The sequence below is a fragment of the Zonotrichia leucophrys genome, chromosome 9 (assembly GCF_028769735.1).
Source record: "Zonotrichia leucophrys gambelii isolate GWCS_2022_RI chromosome 9, RI_Zleu_2.0, whole genome shotgun sequence".
In the NCBI taxonomy this organism is placed as follows: domain Eukaryota; kingdom Metazoa; phylum Chordata; class Aves; order Passeriformes; family Passerellidae; genus Zonotrichia; species Zonotrichia leucophrys.
Window position 1 is genome coordinate 21,062,665 of NC_088179.1, and position 26,303 is coordinate 21,088,967.

At 46.9% G+C, this 26,303-nt stretch overlaps 1 protein-coding gene across 5 annotated transcripts in view; it reads left to right on the top strand.

The window, feature by feature from the left end:
- Positions 1 to 26,303, top strand: part of TNIK (TRAF2 and NCK interacting kinase) — a 147,191-nt gene that overhangs the window by 26,948 nt on the left and 93,940 nt on the right. The window lies entirely within an intron of this gene.

The following is a 26,303-nucleotide window of genomic DNA, read 5'->3' on the forward strand; positions in this document are numbered from 1 at the left end:
GATTAGATGATGAGGAGGGAGTGAGAAGTCTGTGCTTTAATAGCTAAATCTTGATCTCGTCTAGGAGCTGAGTTTACGGCTGCAATAGGCTGCCAAATGAGTTTGCTACAGTCTAGTGCTCTGCTTGCACACAGGCTGGCTGCCATCCTTTCCACTGGCAGCAACCTGCTACAGGATTAAAAACACTATTAAAATGTTTTTATTAAGGTGCCTGTTACAGTCAGTAGGATTGCTTTAAGTTTTTCTAAACATCTAGAAGCAGCAATCCACATGAGAATAGTGAAGGGACTGTGGAGAGCAGGATTTTTAAAACATGAACTTCTTTACAAGAATATTTAAAATGCCCTTCTCCTGTATTGTATCACCTGTCCCAAACACTTCTTAGCTTGGGGGATTTCCAGATGTTGTTATCTTGGTGGGGTCTTTTTATGGACTGTTCTTGTGCATTTGGGGTGGGATTGAATTATTTCAAAGTCGGGGGTTATCTGTGTTTATATGTGGCGGGGAGATGTTTCTTGTCATGGTTGCTTGAGGAATTTGCTAACTTTTATGGTTCTGCTGGGAGTCAGTACCTCCCCTGGGCCTCATTCTCCAAGGAACTCCTGTGTGTGTGTGTGTGTGTGGGCACAAGTGCTGTGTACACGTGTACTCATGCATGTGTGGGCACACAGAGAGCCTGTTTACCCGTCATTCCCGTGTTTCATTTTGACTATAGAAAAGAATATACTCATGTGCTCCTACTCTGTGGTTTTGGAGACACAGCTCTTGCTTGTCATGCTCTAAAAGACGGCGAGCTGCCCCTGCTGAGGAGATTGGTGTTCAAAGAGCCAAGATTCCCCCACCCTCCTGCTGCTGTAGACTAATCCTGTCAGTAGAAGGATCAAGGGATTGAAGCGAACCGAAGATGAACTGGAACTTCTGGAGTTTTAAATGTGTGAATTTTTGAACTGAAACAGTTTTTTTTTAAAAAAATAACAAAAACAAAGGAAAAACCGCCCCACCCCAAAGCTGTTCTTATCAAGGTTATATTCCAGGGAGCCTTCCCCTCTGGTATTCATTGTTTTCCCACCGTGTGCTCCCTGCCACGGGAGCTCCCTTCTGAACTGTTTTTCTTCTCAGCTGCTAAAATAACGGTGGAAGGTGACCTAATTTTAACTGGTTCATATTTCTAACAATCCGTGGAAACTATGTGCCTGTAACAGCCTTTTCAAAGCGTCGTGTGTTTTTGTGGAGAGCAAAAAAAGGAAATAAGCTGGTGCTGCTGGTTGTGTGGCTCAGCTGATCAGGTTTCCTCTTGCTGGGTTCAGTTCTTTCTGTGTGTTACCTCAAAGGGGAAAAAAACCGCCCAGAAACGTCCCAAGGGTAGGCTGAACGTTTCTGTGTTCCTTTTCCCCGTGCTGTACAAGGGGAAAATCCTCCTGCTAACTGTTTTTAACGTGCTGGAGTGACTGGATTGTCCTCGGTGTGATTCACGTGGTGCCGGTGCCAGACGGGATGGTGACGGGGGTGGAGGGGAAAACGCTGCTGTCCAAACCAAATTAGTAACTATTGAGGTATGAGCTCAGGCTAAGCCTGACTTCACAGCTCTCTTAAACTGGAGTCCTGGAGTAGCACACACGCTCTATAAACAAAAGGAGACTTTGATATAAAACATACATAACTGTTTATGGTGTCCCACCCTAAAACCCAGCATGGAAATAAGATCTCTGCCATTCTTTTTCTCCAGATACCACCGCTGTATTTATCTCTTGCAGCAAAACAAATGGATCAACTTTCAAGACACACAGACCTTCTGGCTCCATTCTAAATCAGCCCTTAGAAGTGATCCATACCTAGGAGCAGCGTCCTCTGTAATTAGATGGTTGTTTCATTGCCATTTCCAAGCCCTTCTCAGGCAGGGCTGAACTATTCACAGAATCATTTAGTTTGGAAAAGGTCTTCAAGATTGAGTCCAGACAATAACCCAGCACTGCCAAGCCCAGCATGTCCCTAAGTGCCACAGCTACCCATCTGTTGAGTCCCTGCAGGGGTGGTGACCCACCCCTGTGTGCTGTGTTACCTGAGGTGCACTCCTAGAGGCTGCTGCACCTCTGGTTGTGTTTTTGGGTTCTGGTGCTGGCTGCCAGCCCGAGCTGTGCAGGTCCAGCCCCTGTGCTCTCAGCCAGGAGCAGTCACCTGGTGAGCATCACCCCTCCCTTCTCATGGCTGGTCCCTCTCTGGAGCAAGAAAAGCAGCTTTGCTGTTGGAAAGAGGCAGAAGTGAGATGTTTATTCCAGGCAGGGGATGATGTTTTATGTCTGTGTGCTGCAGCCTTGATGTTTCCCCTAGCAAATCTGATATAGCAGCAATGTCTGACCCTGCTGCATGGCCACGTTTGTGCTGGAGACTGCAGGTATCCTGGTGAGAACCAGCTGGCCTGCCCAGGACCTGGGGGGAAAACGTGCAAGGTGCAAACTTCGCGTTGATCCCATGGGATAAAGGGTGTGGTTATGTTCTTACAGCTGAATGATCTCACAGCCCTGCAGGTTGAGGAGCCTGAGAAGTGTCTAGGGGTACCACAGCAACAGGAGCCCTCAGAGAGCAGGGATTCATGGAGCCTCAGCATCTGCTGCGTTGGGGAGGCTGGGGAGCCCCTGGCACAGCACAGCACATGCCTTCTCCTTGCTGGTGGGAGGAGAGCTGTGTTGGCCAAGCCTGGAGCACCCTGAGAGCTCCCACAAGGAGGGCACCACTGCCAGAGCCTGAGCACTGGGATGCAGCTGCTGCTGCTGCTTCGATCCTGCTTTCTGGGTCATGGTCTGAAGATCCCTTTCAGGTGGTTCACAGTGCTCCTGTGAATCAAAGCCTTGTTTTCTGAGACTTGTGCTTGAGGCGAAGGCCATGGGTTCGTTTTGACCTCTGTATTTTCAAGTAAAGGTCTTCCTTTGCTCAGAGCAGCAGGTTAAAAAATCCCTTTGGTTCTTCCCAGTGACACCTGGGCACTACAGACCTGCTCTGCTCTCACTTCTCTATCCCCAGCCACAAGCTCCTCACTTTGGAAAAATGCAGAGAGAAATAACATTCCTTGTTCACTGCTTAACAATCTTCTGTGAATAGCTCAATTTTTATTTTAATGAGGGACTGCACTGGTGATGATTTATCTCTCTAATTGAATTGGAAGCTTTTCTTTATTTTCTAATGGTCCTGCATCTAATGTTACAGATTGTAAACTGGTTTTGATGAAAGACTGAGAACTTGCTAGCTTCTCTGCCAGACATCGTTGCAGTAGTGAATTTTTGTGTCCTTGGACTTTGTTATAGGTATTTAAGGAAATGACTATCAGGAATACAATGAGTTGGACTTGGGGAATTAAGCCTTTGCCTCACTGGTTTTTAGCTGATGGCTGAAAGCAACTCTAAACACAAAACTCACTGGGACTCTTCAGAGCATTATCTAAACTGTGAGGAAATGCTGCTTTTATGTCCCAGAACATTATTATTGCTGTTTATTTCTACTCTGCATGAGAGCAAACAAATACTGCTTAGAATACAGTGTGTGCTTAGATTGCCTGGATAGATCAGGGCCATAACCAGTGGGGTGTCCAGCACCAATAAAGGGAGGAGTTAAAAGGAAAAGGACACTGGGCTGCTCAGGGATACCTGCCCAGTAGATGGGTGCAAAGCTTGGGGACACATTTACTTACTGTGCATTGGGTAAGTGGAAAACCAGAGCAATTCCTTCAGTATTTTTATGGACTTAGCTGTGACCCATGGATAGTGTCAGCCAGGAAGGATTTTGATGCAAACCTTCACAGTAGTGAGAAAAAGAATCAGGAAATAGATGAGATGGTAACCTTTGTACTTCTCATCTTGTGTGTTTTACAATGTGGAAGTAAATGATGTTGAGATTACATATTCACGTGCTCCTTCCCCACTGTGCCAGGAGGACAGTGGTCATTAATGCCAAGTGCTGCTTTGCCTGGTTCCCTGGGATGTGGCTCTCCATTTGCAGCTCCAGCAAGGTTTTATTTTACAGGGTACAAGATAGAGTATGTGGGCACCTCTGTAACTGCACAATAACTATTGATTGCTTAATTATCTGGTAAATGCCAGATAATCAGCGAGCTATTACCCAGCAATAGTCTGTGCTCTAATTTAGAGCGTGTGGGATCCACGTGCCGCCCGTGTCAGCTGTGCCCATCCAAGGAGCTGCTTTACCATCCCCACCTGATGGGGCAGGGCAGGGAATCACCCAGGGCAGGTGGAGCACCTCTGCAGCCCTCTGCCAGCCCAAGTGAGGCAGCTGTTTGAGGGGAATGTGGGTTTTACAATTGCTTTTTGTTGTCTCTCTGTCTGGAATACAATACACATGGGAAAAGATTGAAGAAATGCATCCCAGGATCTTTACTCAGGACTTATTGCCCAGCTGGTATTTGCCAGAAGCCAGGGCCAGTCCACCTGGAGGCACATGCCCAGGTTTGACCTGGTAGGTGAAGATGGTGAGGTGTGTGGGTATTAGAAAGTAAATAAAATATTTGAAATCCAAGTCAGCTGTTGCTGGAGAGCTGGGGGCAGCAGGACTGCTGGGACAACTTGGTTGCTGAAACAAACCTGTGGGAATGTCCCAGGCACAAGTCTGTGTTTGATAGTGCTTTCTTGGAGTTTGCAGGTGCCAGAGGAGGAGGGATAATGCATGTCCTGCACTCCTGGGTGCTGTTTGTGCACTCCATGCACAGTGGCATCCTTCCTCCTGGCATCCCCAGGCATTCCACCAGTGCAGGCTGGTGGGGTAGCAGGTAAATATCCTAAAGAAAAACTTTTAGAAAACTACTTTTGCCTTTTATTTATTTTTGAGGGTGGGTATGAGAAAATAGAGTGCCGTCTGTGTCATGTTTAACTTGCCTGACATCTGTCTCAGTCTGGCTGCTGCTGATCAAGTGCTGGGCCTTTGCATGTGCCCTGGTGAGAACAGAAACTCTCCAGGTTCCTGGGTCATTAATAGGAGTTCAGATAATTAGCCTGAGTGAAGAATGACAGTAATTGTTTTTAATCATCAGTTGGTTTATTGTCTCCCTTTCTGAAAGGCTGATGGTCAATAGCTCGATAATTAATCACTGCTGCGTTACCCGTGTGGAAGAAGCCACCGTGCTGCACACAATTAATATTTCCTGGGGATTGTTGCTGTAAAGAATTAACTGTAGTTTACATACACAGCTTTTATAGCTGCAGACTGACTGCTGTGCCTTGCTTGAAAGGCCAGACTGAAGTGTGCACACCAGTGCCTGCAGAGCAGGTTATGCTGCCACACACCCTTGTCCCACCATCTGGCCTGATGTGCTGGTCCTGAGCACACCCAGGGCACCCCACTCACAGGCTGCTGAAGGAATTCAGAGCCCCATCATCCTGCAGTCTAAACAAGCAGCTCTAACCCTAGACAGCTGTTGTATTTGAGGAAGCACAGTGAGCATTTCTCTTTTCCCACCTTCATGTTTATAAAATGAACTGTGATGTTGCAAGGTTGGGTGTGACTTGGGCATTGGTGGTTCTGGTGTTGTATCCTCAGCTTTGGGTCTTTTTTTTATGTTTTCAAGCTTGTCAGAGGCTGCTTTTGGTGCAGGCTGAGTGTAACCACACTGTGTGTGAATGTGTAGCCATCCCTCCTCATGCTCTGATGGGAAGCATCCTGGCTTTCCCCATGGTTTGGTGCTGCTCTCAGAGCCTGCCCCAGGGGACTGAGGCAGGGAAACACTTTGTGTCTGCCCACCCTGCCCTGTCCCGGGCTCTTCCTTCATTGGGATGGTTTTGGTGTTGGCTGGAATGCTCACATCCACATCCACACACAGACCCTTGTGGGCAGGCCCTGGCTGCTCATCACCTTCAAGGTCAGGGATGGCCTGAGTGTGGAATGGATTTACAAGACTTACAAGCTGCTTTATAATCCTTCTGTATGACAAGCACAGTATTAAATATTAAGCCATTGTTTCTGCTGGGATGGCTCTGTGTGCCAGCAGAGAGGATGGTGCTGCTGCCGTGTGGGGATGCTCACCAGGGCTGGGGTCTCCATTGCTTCCATTGCTGGGCTTTTACCAGCTCTTTCTGGGTTGCAGGAAGGGGCTGGGCTGGAGTACTGGTGTGTGATAACCCCTGCAGCCTTATCAGAAGGAAAATGGGCAACCTCAATGCATCAACTTCCCCACGATGTTATAGTAGCTCTGGAGGAGAAGGTCCTTTCCATGCTGACTCAAATGGAGTGTGTGTGTTTCTGAAATGCAGATTTGTTTTTGCCATGCAGGCAAGGAAGTCTGAACTGAAAAATGCTTAAAATGATGCTTCATTCTTATTTAAAAAAAAAAAAAAGGCAAAAGCTTTGTTACCAGAGCAACTGGTACATCTTGTGCTGCTTCATTTCTCTGAAACAGAGCGAGCCCTCAGCCCTCCCTCCCCCCGACAAGAAACCAGCCCCCACACACCTACACACCAATATGTCACATTAGCTTTGCTGCTTTCTGAATAATGTAAGGGAAAGGTGCTTTTTCAGTCCCAGAGAATGCAGGTTATAAAAGGTGATTAAAAATGTCTCTGTATTGCCTCCCTTTAAATCTCTGTTCCCTTTCCCTCCCTGCTGAGTTTGTGAAGGGAAAGGGCAGGGTGAAGGTCAGGAGCAGATTGATGTTTCTGTGGAGTGACATTTGTCCACTCTGCCTTGCATTGCTGGGTGCTCTGATTCTGTAAATACTGCACAGCTTTGCAGGACAAAAAAAAAATATCTGCAATGTCTTAGGGTTAAAAAAGCTGTGTTTGAAGATGCCAAGTAAAGTCAGTGGTGCTGCAGAGCGTGGGGAATGTGGTGCTTGGGCCTGCAGTGCCATTTGTGTGGGTGCCAGGCATGGATAGGGACAGAGGGATGTCTCCTTGGCTTGTGGCATTGCAGGGTGCTCTGTGCAAGCAGCTGCTGTGCTGATCATAGCAGCAAGCACCGTGTCCATCCAGAGCCACATTCCCCTGCCCAGAGGAATGCCTGGGCTGGGAACTCAGCCTTGGCTTTTGTCACATCTTCTGTGGGGGCACTGAGTGTGAGAGGTGAGGGTGCAGTGTGTGAGGGAGGTGTTTAGAAAAGAGCCAGCTTTCAGAATTGGGGTTACTGTGTGTGAAAGCAGCACTCTCTGCTTTGGGAGGGGTGGCTTCTCCTCTGCCGAAGCTCCCACTGCTCTGCTCACTGTAGTATCTTACCAGCAGTGTTCTACAGGGGTGTGGCTGTGGCTGGTGGGTGCTATGAGGCTCGGGTGGGTTACAAAACACATTTGCTGTTGGGTTATAGCCCTCTAATGGGAACCCTGGGCTGCAGGGCACGGGTGAGGAGCTTCTTGCTCTCAGCAGAAGCTGGTACCTGCTGGTTTTTGCAGTTGTAAACTTGGATATTGTATTTAGGAAGTAACAGGCTCTTGTAGTGAATTGGAGCCTGTGCAGTGCACAGGGAGCTGAGGGCCAGGACCCCACTGCTGTGGATTCTCCAGTGACCTTTGCTAAGTGCCTCCTCTCTTCTCCTTTCCCATCTTTCTTCCCCATCCCTGTCCTCACTCCATTCCAAATATAATCAGAAACAGAGCAATGCTGGGGTGGTTTGAGGGGCAGAGCTGGGAGCTGCTGGGTGGCACCAGCATTGGAAATCCATCTCTGAGGCCATGGGGAGCCTGAGTGCCTCTGCACCAACATTTTGGGAACGAAATGCTGGAAGCAAGGCTGATTCCCAGAGGAGCAAGTAGAGCAGCTGCTGCTAGGTCAGTTGAGGAAAACAACCGAGAGAAGCACTGAAAAATAGGTTTTGGAGCTGGGAGGTGTTTTGTTCCTCCCAGCTCTGGAGGTGCCACTCTCAGCTAGGAAGACACTTTTTGGAGAAGGGGATGGGAGGAGCAGCAAGCTGTAAACGCTGGTCCAGGCTGTGGATTTGAAGCTTTTGCAAATGCTGTGGTGTTTGTCTTCAGAGACGTTTCTCGCTTGTCACTTTTTTGTGTCACTCCCAAGTTTTGATGCAGCTTGACTCATGGCTGACCCTGAGGACTGGGAGGCAAGTGATGCCTACAGGGAGCTGGCTGGAGCTCTGCAGCTCCTCCTGCTTCTGCTTTGAAGGCTTACTGCAGAGAGAATGGTGCCTCTCTTCAAATCTGCTCTTTATTCTTAGGTTTACCTGGGAAGCCCTTTACACTAATTACCTAAAGATGGAAAGTGCCAAGCAAACACAGCCTGCTTCCAAATGTTGTGGGATTTTTTTTCCTCTTCTTGCATAAGAATGGCAGATTGGTGTAATTTTTTTTGTTTTGTTTAAGTCTTCATATTTTTTTGTGTGTCTTTAGGTGTCTTAAATTCTTGTGTGGAAATGTGCACAAGGCAGTGTGTGGCTAGAAGCCCAGCTCCACCCTCCCATGCCCTTGTCTCCAACCCATCTCAGCCTGTGTGTAGGTGGCTGGGAAGGTCAGTTTGGGCTGGAGAGGGTTGTGGGGGAACCTGAGGCTTTGTTAGCACCAGGTGAGGTGATCCAGCCCAGGGAGTCCTGTCAGGTGCCACAGCCTCCTCTTCCTGTGCCCAGGGCTCATCTTTGGGTGTGGAGCATCCCAGCCCACATTCACCTGCCTTGGGCTGGGCTCCAGACCTGGGCTCTGATGTCCCACTCATTGCTGGAATTCTCTGACTTCCCTCCCCAAGCTTTTTGTGCTCTTCACTGGAGCAGGGCGGTGCTTTTAAAGTGTAGGTAAATGCTCCTTTTTCTTTTTTTCTGATGATGGTGTAATGACCAGGGCATTGGGCTGTGGGGCTTTGTGCCTGCATTCAGGTCAGTGCCTTGTGTGGCAGTGTTGATTTGCATTTAAAAAGCCCCAAACTTATGGTGGCTGTTGCTGAGGAAAGGTTGAACTGTCAGCCTCAATGGCAAAGGAAACAGAGGTAAGCAGATGTGCTGGGAGAGATGAACATCTCTCCTGCTCTGATATCTGAGGCCAGCAGGGTGAGATGGGGACAGGGAGCCATTTCATCCTTCCAGCTTAACTCTGTTCATCTTGCTTTGCATCCCCTTTTGAAAATGTGGAAGGTTTCCATCATATCTTGCAGTTTATAAATCTTTATGCCAATACTTTCCTTGGTGTTGTAATTCCTCCCTGAGCAAAACCATTATTTGAGGATAAGATGCCTCATTCAGTAACTTGAGCATTCAGAAGTCTCCAGCCAACCTCCCCTGTCCCACCCGGGACATAAAAAGAGTTGGAAGCTCTCACAGACCCCGCAAAAGGCTAGAAATGCATCTTTGTTTTCCAGAGGTAGAAATTCAGTATAAGCAGTCATCAGGGCTTAGGAAAAATTGCAGATTCCACTGGACTTGCCATTAGTCTCTTGTTTTTTTAGAGCAGTTGTGGCTGTAGTTGAAGTGGGCAGCACCAGTGGAAATGCCTTTGCATTCCTGGACTTCAGAGATTTTCCCTTTCACACTTTTATTCAGCAGGTCCAGGATCAAGGCCAAACCTTTTCTACGTAACTAACAGAAAGACAGCCAGTTCAGCAGAATTTCTGCAAATAGCCTGTTCCAGATGAGTTGTGAATTGTGCATGTGAATGCCAATAAGGCTAACACAAGGGGTGGTTTGCCAAAGAAGATGGAAATCTTGTGTTAGAGAAGCAGGCTTCTGAAACACAATGTCAGATCATATTTTTGGACTCTGCAGAAACATTGTTTGCTGTACTCATGAAACTGCCCACAATGCAGAAGAGTGGCACTGAAGGACAGCATCCAGGGGATGAGTGCTGGTCACACAGAAGACGCTCAGCATCAGCTGAAAATCCTGCAGCAAAATCCCTTGAACACCTGCTGAAAGAACTCCTCCAGTATTTTTAATGTTTTTTTAACTGACAAAAGCCAGCATGTGTTGGGATAGCCATGGTGTGGTTTGGAGGTACTCTGCCTTTAGCATCCACACCCATTTGGGGACTGGAGGGGTGGTGGGCATCTCAGGGAGGTCACTCAGCTGGGCAGTGGTGCAGGGCATGGCTGTCCCTCGGCAGTGATGCTGTCCATGCAGTTCAGCCCCCACAGGAGCAGCTGGGTTCGAGGTCTGTCACTGTCCAAGCATTGAAAGCCACCATGGATTGAGAGGGGGGACATTGTTCCTTCATGCTGGCTGCCTTGTAACTCCTTGCACTGCAAATGGCTTTGCTGTGCTGGCTTGCTGGCTTGTGCAGTCCCAGGAGAGCCTGGTTACAGCTTTTGGCTTGAAGGAGAGGCTGGTTCTCATGGCATTTGTGTGTCTTTGGCCTGGGCTGACTTGGGCTCTGTGAATCATTGGCATTTATCCTTGTGCAGAGAAAGCACAACACATCTGCTCACCTAAGTTAAGCACTACAGCACCACCTCCATCTTCAGCCTTTTTCTCCCTTGTGGCAATCTTGGGGATGTGGTTTGGTTTGGGTCTCTTTTACTTGCATCTGCTCACAGTAGCTAAAACTTGGCATGGCCAAGGAGATTTGGTGCTTTTCCCATGCAGATACAGGGTTGCAGAGTGGTGCCAGCAGCTGCAGAGGGCACCTAGCAGGGGATTCGCCAGAGGGCTCACAGAGAGCACAATTTTAGGCTATACCATGTGTCACAGACATCTTTTCATTAAAACTCCTTTCCTTAGGATCTTTTCCTTCTAAAAAAGGAAAAAATCTTGTTCCTGAGAGGCCTCAGGAACAAAATGTAAACATTGATTATCTGCTGCTGTGGAATGCAGCAGGTGCATCTGTGATTGGTCTCATGTGGATGTTTGGAATTAATGACCAATCACAGCAGAGCTGGCTCTCTCCCTGTCTGAGCCACAGACCTTTGTGATTCTTTTCTATTCTGTTCTTAGCTTAGCTAGCCTTCGTAGATGAAACCTTTCCTTCTATTCTTTAGGATAGTTTTAATGTAATATATATCATAAAATAATAAATCAAGCCTTCTGAAACATGGAGTCAGATCTACATCTCTTCCCTCATCCTAAGACCCCTGTGACCACCGTCACAGCCATGTGTCTAAGATCACTCTTCTTCCTCCAAATCTGTCATCTTTCTTCTAGAAAGAGCCCTAAATGTGTGTTACAGTGCCCAGGGTTGTGTTTAGAGTACTCTGTACATCAGCAGATGGATTTAAACCCAGTGGGGGCAGTGTGTGAGCCCCTGGCAGTGCAATGTGCGTGCCTGTGAGGGTGCAAGAAGCCCCAGCCAGCTGTGAGATCATCCCTCATCCCTGGGGAGGGGATGCAGCCACAGCAGTGTGTGCCTTTGCCTCTGCTGGTCACTGCATGCACACTATTCCAGGGCTAGGGAATGTTCCTTGGGCTCGGGGAGCCCACAGCTGAGATGGCATGGGGAGAAATCCAGTGACAGCAAACGCTCTTGAAAACTCCAGCAGATGCTCCCAGTATTGAGTTTTCTCCTTCCCTCAGTGGTGACTGTCTACAACCTGCTTGGGAAGGCACTTGAGAAGAAATAAGGTAATTACATAATTGAATAACAGGTGTGAGAGTGGCATTCTGAGCTCAGCAGCAGTGAGGAGGAGCTGGGGCTGTGGGACGTGACTTGTCTTGCACGGCACAGATTAATCACATCAGCTCCTGGGAGACAGGTCTGCCAGAGAGGTGCTTGTGCTGGATGCACTGTTCATATCACTCAAATTAGGCTGTGTACAAGAGCTAATAAAAACAGGGGGAGAGAATTCCAGCAGAAGGGATCAATAACTTGAAAGCGTTTTAATTCAAAACTGGAAAAATGAGAGAGGTTATGGGCAAGGAGAGTGTGTTAATAAAGGAAAATGAGTATTTGTTACTGCTGGTGTGAAATGAGATAATTTAAGAGATGTTCTAAGTGCCTTTTGTCACAGTTAATGCCTTTTGTTAGGTTTCCAAGCAAAATGGAGCCTGCGACTCTCAATTTCAGGGTTCTCAGATGATCAAAATACCGTGGGGCAGCTTGATCATCTCATGCTTTGCTGGAATGAGGTCATCAATAACTTTTGCCTGGGTGTGATTTACACAGTTGTCAGTGTCTGAATTGCCATAATATGTCTCTGCCCAGGAAAAATGCTGCATTTGGAGGGGGAGAAAAAACCAACAAAACAGAAGCTCTCTGGGTAGTTGGTTCACTGCTAATAATGGATACAGAAAAGTGATTACTTGTGATCCATTCAAATAGGAAGGCTCAGCCTCTAAAGCTGGAGGCATGGAAGCTGTTACAAGGTCAAGCAGTGTCCTTTAAGGAGAAATAGGTGGCAAATACTGTCAGTGGCAGATAACACATCTGCAGCATCATGAGAAGTACATCTGAAATTAAGATTAAAGGTGCTTTGCACTCGTATGGAGAGGAGGAAAAGAGAAGATAGAGATGAAATCAGAAAAAAGAGGATTAGCTTTTGGTGGGTGACAGGCAATAGCTCTGGCCAGGGAGAGATTTAAACAGCAAAGTGCTCAGTAACTCAGGGAATTATCAAAGGTTTCTGCAGCTGCTTCCAACTGATGGTCTTCAAGAGCCCCAAATTCTTTGTGTTTGAACCTTTCTCTCACCCCAAGCCTGTGTGTGTGTGTGTGTGCACATGGAAAATCTCATCTGCAGCCCCATATGTCAAGCTGGGAATGCAAAGCCCAGAGGCCCTGGTCATCCTCGCTTGCAGGAGTCTGCTTTAATTTTAGATGCTTTAGTTTACATTGAGGCAAAAGGGGACCTGACCTGCAGCTATGGTGGCAGACCTCATTCTTTTCTTGACTTACACTGTGGGTCAGGGCACCAAAAGCTTCTAAAAATGAAGTCATTGTGTCTGGGCAAGTGTTTTCAAGTCTCTGCTTTCATAAATGGGGCTGGGAAGCTTTGCTGAAGGTCCTGCAAGAGAAAGTGGATCTGTTGACTGAGGGGTATGAGGTAAAGTTAGCCTATTTGAGGTGTTGAAGAGGATGGCACTAAGTTTTGTCTCATGATGCTGTGAAACCCTTATTTGTGAAGATGGGTTTTGGCTGTGACCTCTTTGAGAAGTAGAAATACTTTGACCCTTAATAACTATGGTATGGCAGTGGCTTCACAGGTGGGAAATTTGGGTTCCCAAAGGAAAGCACCTTCCCTGAAGCAGAAGGAGAAAGATCCAAGGTATCAAATGTGTTTTTCCTGCACCTTGGGAAAACACCACAGCCCGCCAAAACCTATGAGGTTTTCATTCAGATTGGACCCCTTGGTGCAAATCTTGTTTTTGCAAAAACTTTAAAATGTCTGGGATTTATTCCTTTGTGGGAAAAAGTGTGTTTGCAGATCTCAGACATTTGGGAGAATGTTGTTGGTTTCCTGGTGGTGATCAGTGGTGCCCAGGGCTGCTGGTCTGCAGTTCTGCTTGTTTCCTCTGTGGCAAGATGCTCACTGACATCCAGATTATCAGGTCCATAAATACCCAGGCATCTGGGAGCCCTTCCTGGTGTCTGGTCTGTAGCTGACCTTTCATTTTGCTGGCAGAAAACGAAGATTAGCCATGAGATCAGCAGACTACAGTGGAGGTTGCACATCCATGCTGTCAGATAGAAATAGAAACAGAAACTGGAAAGGGGAAATATCATATCTGTTAAAGATCATCTGTGTGCTATTAATGTACCAGTGACCAGGCCTCTCCCTGAGCTTGTGAAGGCTTTACCTGCTTAAAAAAGTTATGTCTGAACTACAGCAACCTCCCAAGTTTGTGTCCTGCTTGTACATATGTGGACCTTGCCTCCTCCATTTTCTCATGTGTTCAAACGAGTCTTATCAAAGGACCATAGTGTTTAATCCAAGGCAAGTCTCAGAAGAATAAACTGCTTTGGTTTTCATAGTCTGGTGCAAAATTCTTTCTGCATTTCTTGGCACTTGGTTATTAATGAGGCATTTGTTCTGTTTGCTTGAAAACCTCCCAGCAGCCAGCACGTGTGTGCTATGCAAATTATTTGTGGTTTGGTTAAATACTGTTTTACTAGGAAGGGGAATAACTGAAATTAGTAGAGGAAAAATAAGTAATATTAACCCTCTGTGGGCTGTTCCCTTGTTAATTGTTTTGGTGATTTGGCTCTTGAACTGAGTGTGCCACTGATGTAAATGGCAATTTGGGATGTGGGCTTGAATAGTCACATACCCCTGAGTGCTTATTTTGTGTGGCAGTGGTCCAAAAAACTGCCAGCGTCCTAATTAACACACTTTTTCAATGGACAATATTAATATTCATACTATTATAATGTAAAATGAGTAATTTGAATAGACAGAATACCTTGCACTCTCTTGCTCTCTTGTGGATTAACCTACAAAAGGCCACTGGCACTCGTCCTTTCAGGCCTTAATGGGTACAAAGGCTTCCAATAAAACTGTTTGGGCAGAGGTGCCTAGAAATGTGTAGCAGATATAGTGCATGTGGTAGGGATGGCGATAATTTGTTAGAGTGGTGAAGGGAAACGTGAAGGGAAATGGTTTTGTAATAGATGAGCACCTCCAAATGATGGAGGAGAGAGGCAGCTCTCGGGGGCGACTGGCCCCACAACATCCATCTGAATGGTGTCAGCCTGGCAGCAGTGATGCAGGAGTCCCTCAGCTGAGCTGGTGCTCAGAGGAAAATAGCACTGAGGGGGAGGAAGCAGATATATGTCTGACTGGAAAACAAAGGACTCGCAAGGCTGGTTTGTTTTATTGATGCCCACCATTAGAGGCTACCACAAGATCTACTGCTGAGTGTAGAAAAAGGGATGGAAGTGCAGAGAATGCTGTGAAAGAAAAGGGAAAGCAGGTGCAACTGAAGCAGGAAACATTGGATTTAGCCAAGAGGTTGAGCTGTGAGGGTTGTGGGGTGTGCTTGGGTAAGCCCAAGTCAGTTACTGGAGGATCCAGGTTACTCCATCCTCCTGAGATATGTGTCCTGTATGTGCACAAACCATCCTACAGCAGACACCCTCTGCCTCTCCCAAGGTCTGACTGACCTTGAGTCCTCAAAGAAAAACTGGCTTTGGGGTCAGTATTGAGGCACAACTGCTGCTGAAAAGCCAGACAGGTCTCAGCACATCTTCAGCACTCGGTGCAGAGAAGGCTGTCAGCTGGGGGAATGAGCTTTGCAGATGCTCCATCCTCTAAAGAGCCCTCGCTGGTGCAAAGGAAGCCTTGGTAGCTGCAGGTTTGGCTGTGGTCCCTGCAGAGAAGCTGCTCTGTCTTCAGCAGCAGAGGAGAAAACCTGTGTGAGTGCAGAATTGATGACAACAGATTTGAGTGGTTCAGTGTCGGAACAAGATCACTTTTAGAAGCATCAGGGGAGACTTTGAAGAATGGATGAAAGGGAGCTGGGTGAGCAGGCAGCTGTGGACACAGATTACCTGGACCCAGGGTAGTTTTTGGTGGCGTCACACACAATCTGTGCATTCCCAGGGCCTGGCACTGCTCGTGGTCTCTTATGGAGGATGCAGACACACCTTAGATCTCAACAAGCCAAAGGCATCTGTGAGAAGCAGCATTTTCAGCAGAGGAAGGTGACTCTGTAGTGCTACAGGGTTCAGTGTTGAAACTGATTTAGTTCATTTTGTGTATGGGTAGCTTTGGCTTCTGAATGAAAACTTAACCATGGAAACTGGAGCTGCTCAGTCAGAGCAGCAAACCCCTTTCTGCAGAGCCTGGCCTGATTCTGCTCTGCTGGTGGCATCCTTGTGCCTGTCTGTGGCCTGTACAAGTTGCTGGAATGGGGCAAACCCCTTTTCCTGAAGGTTACTCATCAGCCCCCCTGCCAGCAGCCAAGATGGGCAGACCAGACTGAGTTACCCAGCTGACTTTGGGGGCTGCCTTCTGCCTGGGGGTAGGACCTAAACGTGTTTGTGTGTGCCTGCCCAGGCTGCATCATCCCTTGACTGGGCAAAGATGGGTGGCATCCCCTCTTCTCAAACAGCTTCAAATACCTCTGTCTATGGTGTGTTCAGGATGAACTCTTACCTTTGCTACCACCTGTGGGCTCTTCACATAACCTGGGATTTGGTACATCCCATGTAAACCCTGAACACGGGTGATTTACACTCCACTGCACTTTCAAACCCAGCACATTTGTGCATCCAACCAACACCAGTGGCCACATTAGCTGTCACTTGATGCATCGTGTTCCAGTGGAGCACATCCCCATCTTCATTAAATAATCATCCTGAGAAATGGACTCATAGCCCAAAGATCTGCACTGAGCTCTGTGGGTCTGTTCCCATCAACTTCTGGGTAGGCACATTCCCTTAGATATCAGCAGGACTGCCGCTTAGTCTTCCTCGCTCTGTTAACTCAGTTTAATATTAATTATTACAGATCTTACTTTATTTTTTTAAGGTGAAAGGGGACAAGAAGTATGTTTTCAGGCTGTGACAGAGATTGCTTGAGTCTGTAAACAAAGGACCCACTGGAAAAGTTGGGGATATCCCATGAGCTGGGAGCTCATGGAAAAACTAGAAGCTTTTAGAGCCCAGGTTAGTGTTGTGAATTAAAACCTGATTTGTTATTGCAGCGTTACGTGAACTAGCAAACCTCCTACGAGGAGTTTGTGATTTAATCATGCAAAATAAAAGTCCACATCCCAGATGCTTCTCCATGGTGGCTGTGGGGGCTGGCTGGGGCTGGCAGGCTCCCTGTCAGCCCCGGCTTTCACCCTCTGCAGCTCCCTCCCTTGAAGATATTTTGGTGAGCAGTGAAACCGCCAGTGAGGCGCAAAAAAAAAACTAAAGAAAGGAGAAGGGAATAATAACACATGTAATACTGAAGGCACTTGGGAGGGGAGGGGAGCAGGGCCGGGTGGTGCAGAGCTGTGAGTCACAGGCAGCTCCGCTCCCGTGCGAGCGCAATCCCGCAGCATCGCTGCTGCCAGCCTTGGCTGCTCCCTGCCGTGGGGCTGCCCTGCTTCCCACACCCCTCATCCTCCTCCCCGCTCCTTTCCAGCCCCGTGTGTCCCACCGTGGGCACTGGGGATGCTCATGCCAGTGCCCTTTGCTCCGGTGAGCTCCAGGAATGGGAATTTGTCTGCAGCGAGGTGCCCGGTGCTGGTGGCACTGCTGGGCATCCTCCTGCTGGGCACAGGCTCTGCTCAGCTGAGCTCCCTCGCTGCTGCTTCCATCTGCCCGTGTCTTTGCTGCCAGAGTTCATAGAAGTACCGAAATCCATTTTCCTGCCCACACTTGCTTGTCCTTAGGTGTCCTCTTTTCATAGAGCGGTTTCGTTTAATTGATTATTTTTCGGAACTTTTGGGAAGAAGCCTCAGAGAAGGCCTTAAAATAGAGATATCATGTAAGTTTAAATATTTTTGAGGAAGGCTGGGAAAATATTCTGCAGCCTGCTCTGTGACCTTTCCATGTCTCCTAGGAGGCTGAGATCAACTTATTTTTGAATAATCCCCTATTTGCATTGAAAATATGGAAAAACTCATTTGTATAGCTGCATGTTTTGCTTCAAGGTGAACAGAAGTCTCAAATGTACTGAGTGGTGGCAAGCCAGGGCTGATGCCAGGAGGGTGTGTCCATCAGGACACCAAGGCACAGAGCATGATTTTTTTATTTTTATTTAATCTCACGAGAAGGCTGCAGTTAGCCAGGCCAGGCTTAAGGTCAGGCTCAGCTCCGCCTAATAGCTCTCATGGAATTTTGTTCAGTTGAGCTTTAGAGGGTTTATTGCTTCATTTTTTAGCCTCAAGCCAGAAATTGTTTTCCCCCTTTTTGCAGGAAGGATGTTTTCTCACAGATCCTTTGCTTTGCTGATGACGGAAGGAAATTCTTCTGAGCCAAAATATTCAAATGATGATTTCCTTCTAGAAAAAAATAATATCCCTTTTTCTTTCTTTTTTTTTTCTCTTCACTGTAAAATGTGTGTATAACACAATACCTGTCTGGGAAATGTGCTGTATTTTTAAGCTTTGGTTCCCATTCTGGGGTTTTGCTTTGTTTTTGATGTGTTTTTGCAGTATGAGCTGCTGCTGTTCCTGCTAGCTCTGCTCACTCCACATGGAGACACATTTAATGAGAGGTCCTCCAAGGCTCCCCTTCCTGAGCCACATGCCTTTTCCTGCCCTGGCCCGAGGTGAAGAGTGGAGGAGCCTGGAGTGCCCTTTGTGGGGCAGCTGGTGGTGTTGAGGTGACAGTGCCCTCCACTGCAGCAGGAGCAGAGCTGTCAGCCAGCAGCCCGAGAGGAGCACAGGAATGAGCTCTGCATTTCCTAATCACTGTTATTTTGGCAGGTTGTTCTGAAGGGCCTGTAACTGATCTCTGCTGCGGTGGCTTTGGCAAGGGGTGGCTCAGTCCAGCCTCGCCTGCAGAGCTGTGCTGACCTGGTGCAGCATTCTCAGCCTTTGTCAGAGCACCGTTCCTTGCTAATTTTCTGTAACGGTGGAGGTTCTTCAAGCTGGGACAGGCAGTGAGAGCGGCAGTGGAGGGATCTGTGTGTTCATCCATCCTTCCTTTCCCCCCCTGGCTGCCCCAGGCAGTGCAGGTAGCAGAGATGCTGTTCTGGAATGGCCACACTGATGTCAGGGTTAGCCAGGGAAATGTCAGGACACATCTTGTTTTGAACAGAATGAGGTATCTGCTTACAAAGCAAATGACTTCTCATGGTTAGGTTGAGATCCTCACAAATTTGCAAATTCTGGTCTGTGTAGAGATGAGGCACTCAGCTTGCTTGGTGTTGTAGTGAGGAGAGGAGATCACCTCTGTGGTTATTTAAGGATAAATCAATCAGTGCTCAATCTCATCCATATTTGTTCCTAATGTGTTTATTTACGTGCTCAGCCCAGGCATGTGAACATCCCTTTTAAAATCAGGGGGGAGAGAAGATGCTCCAATCAAAATGGAAAATTACTTTCTGCAGCATTTTATCTTAAATCCAGTCTCAGTTATTCCTCCAGGACTAGCTGGATGTGATGAAGAGCCAGGAGCCATCAGATTACTTCAAATTATTTTTTTTTTTTTTTTTTCCTTGAGAAGACAGAGGAGGGGAAAAAAGCTGTCAGGGTTCTTACACCAAGAGGGAAGGGAGGGATAAGAGGGGAGCCCCAAGGGGTTTTGCAGCTTTTGCTGGTGCCAGGGTGGAGGCACAGGGGTCCCAACCCTGCACCTTGGGGCCACATCCTGCCCTGTCAGAGGGTTCCTTCAGAGGGATGCATGGTGGCAGAACACCTTGAGGCAGGCAGCTGAGTCATGGCTGCAGCCAGGGGATGCTTGGGGAGCAGGGACCATCACCCTGGTGCCCCCAGAGCATCCCTGCAGGGCTTCACATGGGCCCCAGCATCACCTCCAGCAATTAAGTTTTTCTTCATTCCCCTCATCTTTCAGTTCTGAAGCAGCATTTACATTCATATCCATTTTTTCCCTGGCTGCTGCTGCATTTTATGCCAGGGGAACCTTTTTGGAGAATGCCTTTGACAGAAATGTGTTTTCTTATCCCTTGAAGCTGAAAGCCATAAAGAAAGAATGAGTTTAATGAACAGACCTTGCCGAATCACCACCTTGAAGCTCTAGCTGCTCATGTGAATCAAAACTGGCTGAAAGTAGGTCATATAGTAAAAATGAATTAGGCTTACTTCACATTTTATTGACTCTGCCAGTTTTTCATTCATAGAGGCTTATAGTTTGGAATGTATCTTGTCTTTTTAATGCTAGGCTGAGGTGAAAGGGGAGAGCACTGTTCTTTATTCCCTCCCTTTTGCCTTGCATGTTTCTGGTAGTTGATTTTATGATGGCTGGACTTTATCTTTCCCGTTTATTTATTCTTTTGTTCTCCTGCACTCAAGAACTGCTTAAATGATGACCGTAATATGTTCACAAGTGGGAATTCAGGCTGGTCCCAGAAGCTTGTGTAACACCTAAATTAGTCTTAAAGCTTCTGAGAAGGGTTGAAGAGGTAAAGTGGTGGTGGGGGCAGAGGGCTACACTGGCATCTTCTCCTTGGGGCTGGGCTGGGCAGGAGGATGGCATCATGTGGGTTAGCACAGGTAGGGGTCAGTCATCTGCTTCCAGCCTCTGTCCCTGTGAGAAATCCTGGATTTTGGGGTGGTTGGAGCTACCTCACCATCAGGCAGATGATGGGCTCCACCTGTTAATTCATTCAGTGATGCTCAGCTGCATCTTCGGCAGCTTATCGGGATCAAACTTTTAATTTTGGTGTAAATCCTTCAAGTGTCAGTAGTTCCACTGCTCGTCCATCCATCCCTGATGGTGATTATTTACTCTCACTCATAAGTGATGCTCTTTATTTCCCATTAGTCTTTGTCTGTTTTCAGGGTGGAGTCATTTGGTCTTGTGGTCTTCGTCTGCCATTTTCTGCCTCTATCTGGAATTGTGATTTTTCCTTAAGTTTCTGCTGGAGTTAAACAATCTGGTGTCAGCTTTAACAAGAAGCTGAGAGAAAGGGGATGGAGAGAAGGCAGAAACATTGCAGTGGTGGGATCCCTGACTATGTGCATGGAGTGTTCATTTAAAAGACATTTTTTAAGGGAGACACATAATACACAGCACTGAGATCTTGTCTTCAGGATTTCTGTTGTGGCTAATGGCAAAACAGGGAATGAGGGCAGCTTCAGTAATGATGGATGATTTTTTTCCTGCCTTCCTGTCTCTGTTGCCTACTCTAGATGGCACATACTTTAAGGAGGTGAAAAATCCCTACTGATAAATTAGGATTTGTTTTGCACCCTTTTCTCTGCAATTACAGCTAACTGCTTTGATCTCAGCTGAAGACCTTTATCCAATGACAGAATATAAATCTTCTCTACCTGTGGTTTCATAACTTTAAGAAATATAGCCAGAAACTGTCTGGGTGGGAAGAGAAAGTCCCTGCTGGTAGCCCTGTACCAGCTGACTGGGGAGGGCACAGCAGATAGTACAAGTACCCTCTGTCCTTATAATTACTGCTGGACAATCCACACATTACCTAAAATCCCAGCTTGAAAAAATTAAACCATTTAATCTTGTATAATACAATGTGAGACATAGATGAAGGCCTGTAAGTAAGCCACTATTCTACTCCAGAAAAGACCTTCATTGACTATTATGTGAACAATAAATCTTCCATTTTCTGTTAAGAAACAGTAATTACAGAATCTTCAGCTGCGATGGGTATCTCCTGCTGACAATAAAAGTCTGTCCTCCAGCACATCATCAGTATCTTGGTGATGGATGCTGTGGACTACACTGTAAAGATAATATAAAATACTGTCTGTAGTATGTGCTGGCAGCCCCTTTTTTAAGCCTTGTGAGTACAGATTGGGAAGGTGCTCTGTGTATCCAGGAATGTCTTGTTTGTCACACTTTCTGTTTTTACCAGTTCCGGGATATTTTTGCTGTTTGGCTCGTTGCTAGCAAGGAGCTCCAGGGAGGTAAGCTCTGGTTTGTGGTAGGTAGGAAGCTGCCTCAGCACACATGGCAGAGGGAGATGACCTCTTTCACTGCTTCACCAGCAGAATCGAAGTGGAAAGCTGAGTGGATCAATGGAGCCATAATCCAGTTTCCCAGGGTGGAACTGGGTCACGGGAGGCATGGGCTGTGGCCAGGAACCTGCCTGTGGGTGCAGCTCCAGCACTCAGGGACACCTCAAGGTCACATCCAGCTGCTGTTCCATTCAATCTGATAGGCACTGGCTGCCCTACAAGGGGTATTGGTATGGCAAGCAGGTGTGGGGATCAAAAGGAATTGTGTTCTGTATCTGTGATGGTGTTCACAGGGGTCTTAAGTTGAAGGAAGAGACGAGGATCTGACGCTACATTTCAGAAGGCTTGATTTATTATTTTATGATATATATTACATTAAAACTATACTAAAAGAATAGAAGAAAAGGTATCATCTCAGAAGGCTGGCTAAGCTAAGAACAGAAAGGAATGAATAACAAAGGCAGCTGTCCCAGACTCTCTGTCCAAGCCAGCTGACTGTGATTGGCCATTAATTACAAACAACCACACCGGGCCAAGCCCAGATGCACCTGTTGCCATTCCACAGCAGCAGATAATCAATGATTGCATTTTATTCCTGGGGCTTCTCAGGAGGAAAACTCCTAAGGAAGGGATTTTCATAAAAAGATGTCTGTGACATGTATCCATCATCATTAGGCTGATGTGGGTGCTGCTGGAAGGCAAACGTGGAGTCTCTGTCTCAGGATCTACAGCTGGAGGCAGCTCTGCTGCCCAGGCTGTCCCTGGAAGGTTCTGCTGCACCATGTCAGGACTGCTAACAGGGGATCTTGGCTCCACATATCACAGACCCAGCAGGACCATGGAGCTCCTTACAGAAACTCTTGTGATGAGTTGGGCAGAAATGGAACAATAATTGTGATGAAGTCAACATGAAAAAGGAAATGTTGCCAAAACCTTGCAAAGAGCACATTTTAAAATACACTCCTCAGCACTAGCTTGATGCCCACCAGGCTTTGGCTCTGCTTCCTGGCTATCCATTGCCTCTGAGGGCTCTCTCCCTTTAAAGGTGGATTCCTTTTTTTTTGGTGTTGAGGAAGACAAGAGCTAGATGGACTCTGAGCTATTTTTACTTCTCAGACTGTTGCTTGAGAAAATATTTCTTAAAAACAGTTGCAATCTTATTAAATGGCAGTACATCTAAATTTACTGACAATTTTGAGATTTTTTTAGTTTATTTCTTTTTTCGTGGCCTAATGTTTTATAATCTTGCAGGAGTTGGGTGGCAGCAGAGACTTGGCCTCTGTTTTGGAGAATGCTCAGGTAGATCTGGTTTTCCAGGAGTCATTACAGAGCCTCTTTGGTTCCCCTGGAATTCAGAGTGAATCAGGGTCAGGGTTTCAGGTTGTTGCCTGCTTTGGCTGTCATGTCACAGCACAGACTTCTTCCATGCAGGGTTCACATGCTTGAGCCTTGAAATGCCCCCATAAACGTTGGGAGGTGTGTGTGTGCCTCCACCAGTGCTGCTGGGGGCTTTGGCCAAGTCCTGGCTGGGGTTCTTTTTAAAAGACTTCATTTAGACAAGCAGGTGCTGTGCTCTGACCCTCAATTTTCTCTCTTCTCTTCCCTCTCCCAATCTGTTCTTAAAGCATTGTGCATCAGGCACGTGAGAAGCACAATAATGGTTTGAAGAGAACATTAAATAGACAAATAGCCAACTTTCATCTTTAGTAGCTTCATTTCTTTCCCCCCCTTTTCCTCCTGTAATGTATTGTTTCTCTGTTATTTCTTTTTTTCCCCATTTCCTCATTTATTTATATCTTTCCCTGCCTGAAATTGCCCTAGTTACAGCTGTCACATCCTCACTTGGTGGTGGTCTGATTTGGCAGCCCTGTTCCCTTGTAGAACTTACAGACAAATGACGGCGTTTAACTCGCGGCATCCTCTGGATGCTCTGCACTGTCACAACAAGATTACAGCAATTCACATAAAACTAGAAAACCCAGCTGTCTCCTAGGAGGAAAGTCTATTCCTCCATTCCTTCAGAGGGTGTGAAGATGGAGCAGGTTGTTGTGGAGAGCTGCAGGCCCTGTGGTTGCATTTCTGTGCTGCATCCTCCCCTGTTAGTGGTGGTTTCATGGTGTTCTCTGTCCATCCTCTGCTTCTTTTCTGGACTTGGAGTCAACTGGGCACCATTTCATTGCTGATGGTTTAAATCCCAGGCTGAGGCGTATTGTTCCTCGGAAATGAGCAGAAATAACTCGCTGAGATGACTGCCTAAATAATTCACTCTTGGAGAGCATTCTTTGTGCACTCTCTGAAGCAGTGATGAGGAAGGAAGTAGAATGCTTCTCCTGCAGAGCAGCACATTGAAAAACATCTCCACTTCTTTTTCAGTGACACAAACAGATTTTGCAGGCCATCCTAATGTTCTGCTACCTCCTGTCCAGTGACTGATGTGATCCATTTCAGATTATACACTGTTTTTCTTCCCGTCAGGAGCAAAAATTGGCCTTGCCTTGTGGCTGGTGACAGAGGAGCTCCTGGCATTTCCTGGGATGACTCATCTCTCGCCATGTTGATACATTTGGAATGACTTTGAACTCTGTGGTGCTTTGGTAATTAATTTGGCATCTTCCTGAAAGGGTTTTCAACAGTGACTCCTTGTGACTTCTTTTGCTGCGTAAGTCATTGAGGAACTTTGTGGAAAGGGGAACTTTTTTGGGTTTCCTTGCTGCAGGATTAGTCAGATAACGCCCAGTGGGCTACAGCCTGAAAAGGATCAGGTGTGTGTGGTCAAAGCACAGGACTAGGATTGAAGAGATGAATGTTTCTGCTGTGTGACGTGGTTTTGGTGTTTTCAGGGCTGTCGACCTTTCTGTGCCTCCCTTGGCTCATCAGTGCCATCAGCCCAATGGGGGACATTGCTCACTTTGTTGCAGTTTTTGGGTAACTAATGCCAAAACCACATTTTCTAGCCAGTCCTTCTGATTCCCTAGGGCATGCTGAATGGGTTTGTCAGCCTTGTGAAGTTCAGGGAGAGTCTTTGGTGTGATCTGTGGGTTTGGAGAGGGGTCATGGAGAGCCAGGTCCTGTGCTGCAGGAGGGCTCCCCAGGCACGGATCTGGGTTTTTTGACCAAATATCTGGGACCTAGCTGTGATCTTCACAGACTGACTTTTGTACAGATGGTTTGATAAGAGCCTCAGCTGTGCCACTATGAAAAAGCTGGGATTTTTACAAAAGCTGCTGTTCATGGAAATAATGTAAAAATTTCATTTGTTGTCAATACATGAAAGCCCACGCTGAAGATGAAAACTCATCTTACAAACTGCTCTCTAAATTATACCCATGTGGTGTTTGGAACATTCTGCTCAACCCTTTTAATTAAAGACTAAACTCTTATGAGACAATTGCTTTGCATCCCTCCCCTCATCCCCCTTTGCTTTTTTGGCTGTTTCCTTAAAACTTATTCCCTCTGTTGGGAGGAATGAGTGAATTCTGTTGCTCCTTCTTCTCCCAAATGTTCCAAAGTTATGTTACTTTCTGAGTGTATGCAGTGGGATGGGCTTGCTGTAGGAGCAGCAGGACTTGTGGTAACTGTTTCCCAGTGAGCAGCAAAGCCCCAGTGGCTACCACACTCTGACCCCAACCTTGCTATGGCCAGATAATGTGTCACCCAAAAAGCCTTGGCTGTTACACACCCTGCTCTTGTGCTTTTACTGGCAAAGTGGTCCCATGGAGAACTGATGGTCACCTCAGGGATGACCATCACAGCATTTTAGTGCCCTGTTGTGCTAGAAACCTCCTCTTTGGTGAGCGTCACATTTTGTGGTTTCTTTTGCCTTCCCATCTGTCATGTGGGGTTGTGAGTGGTGTTGTACATCCTGGTGCTTCTGCAAGTGCTGTCAGTGCTGGGAAAGCAGTCAGAGGTTTGATGTGTCAGGTCAGCTGAGCTCAGCCTAGCGTGAGGGTTCAATTGTGGCTCCTAAATAAACAGCATTTTACCCAGTCAGCTCTGCTCTTCCTGCCTGCTTTGAGAACAGCCAGAGGTGGGGTCTCTGAGAACAAAAAGGCAGCAGGGATGTGAAGAGATGAGTGAGGGGCTTCTCTGATAGACAAGTGACCATCACAGAAGGGCCTAGTGCTGGACCTTGCATGTTGCTGTTGTCTGTGGCCTGTGCAAGGAGCAAGGCTCTCTCTGTAATCTGTTCTTGTTCTTCTTTATCTCTTAATGTCTATTTTCTTCTTGATACCTTGTGAATAAATGGCATCAGTCCTGGGATTAAAGTTCAGATAAGAATCTGCTGTAAGATTGAGACCATTTTCTCTTGTGAAGGCTGTGCGTCTACACTAAATAGCTTAGGAGTCAGGGAGCAAACGACTGTAATGAAAAAATTGCTCTCATGAACCACTGTGTTCTCACACCCTGTTATAGGAGAATCCCAGAGTGTGTTCAGCGGTGTATTTGCAAGAAATAGATGGGCAGAAGGGACTGTAAGTGGGACAGGTGCTCTTATATCACACAGAAGGAGAGAGCAATCTCATTCTTGCTGTTCAGAGGAGCAGAATGCACCTATATCACAGCAGCAAATTGAAAAGTCGTGGGTAGAAGATTAGGTTTACTAGCTGTAGAATGCCTCCTGGAATTCAGATAGAGCTGTGCCATTAATAGAGCATTAAAATTTGATAGCTCTTGGCTTTGTTGGAAGTCTGAATTTACAGCTAGTTACTGGGGTGTGCTGTGGACCTGGAGGAGGTGGTGGAGGTTGACCATGGTGGCTGATGGAGGGTCCACCAGCATTTCTGTGCTGTGGCCCTGCTCCCTGCTGTGGGTCAGCACCAGCACCTGGGTGGTTGTGATCTGTGGTGGCCCTGCCTTGGACAGGGCTTGGACTAGATGGAGATCACCTCCAAGCCATATTATAAAAAGTCA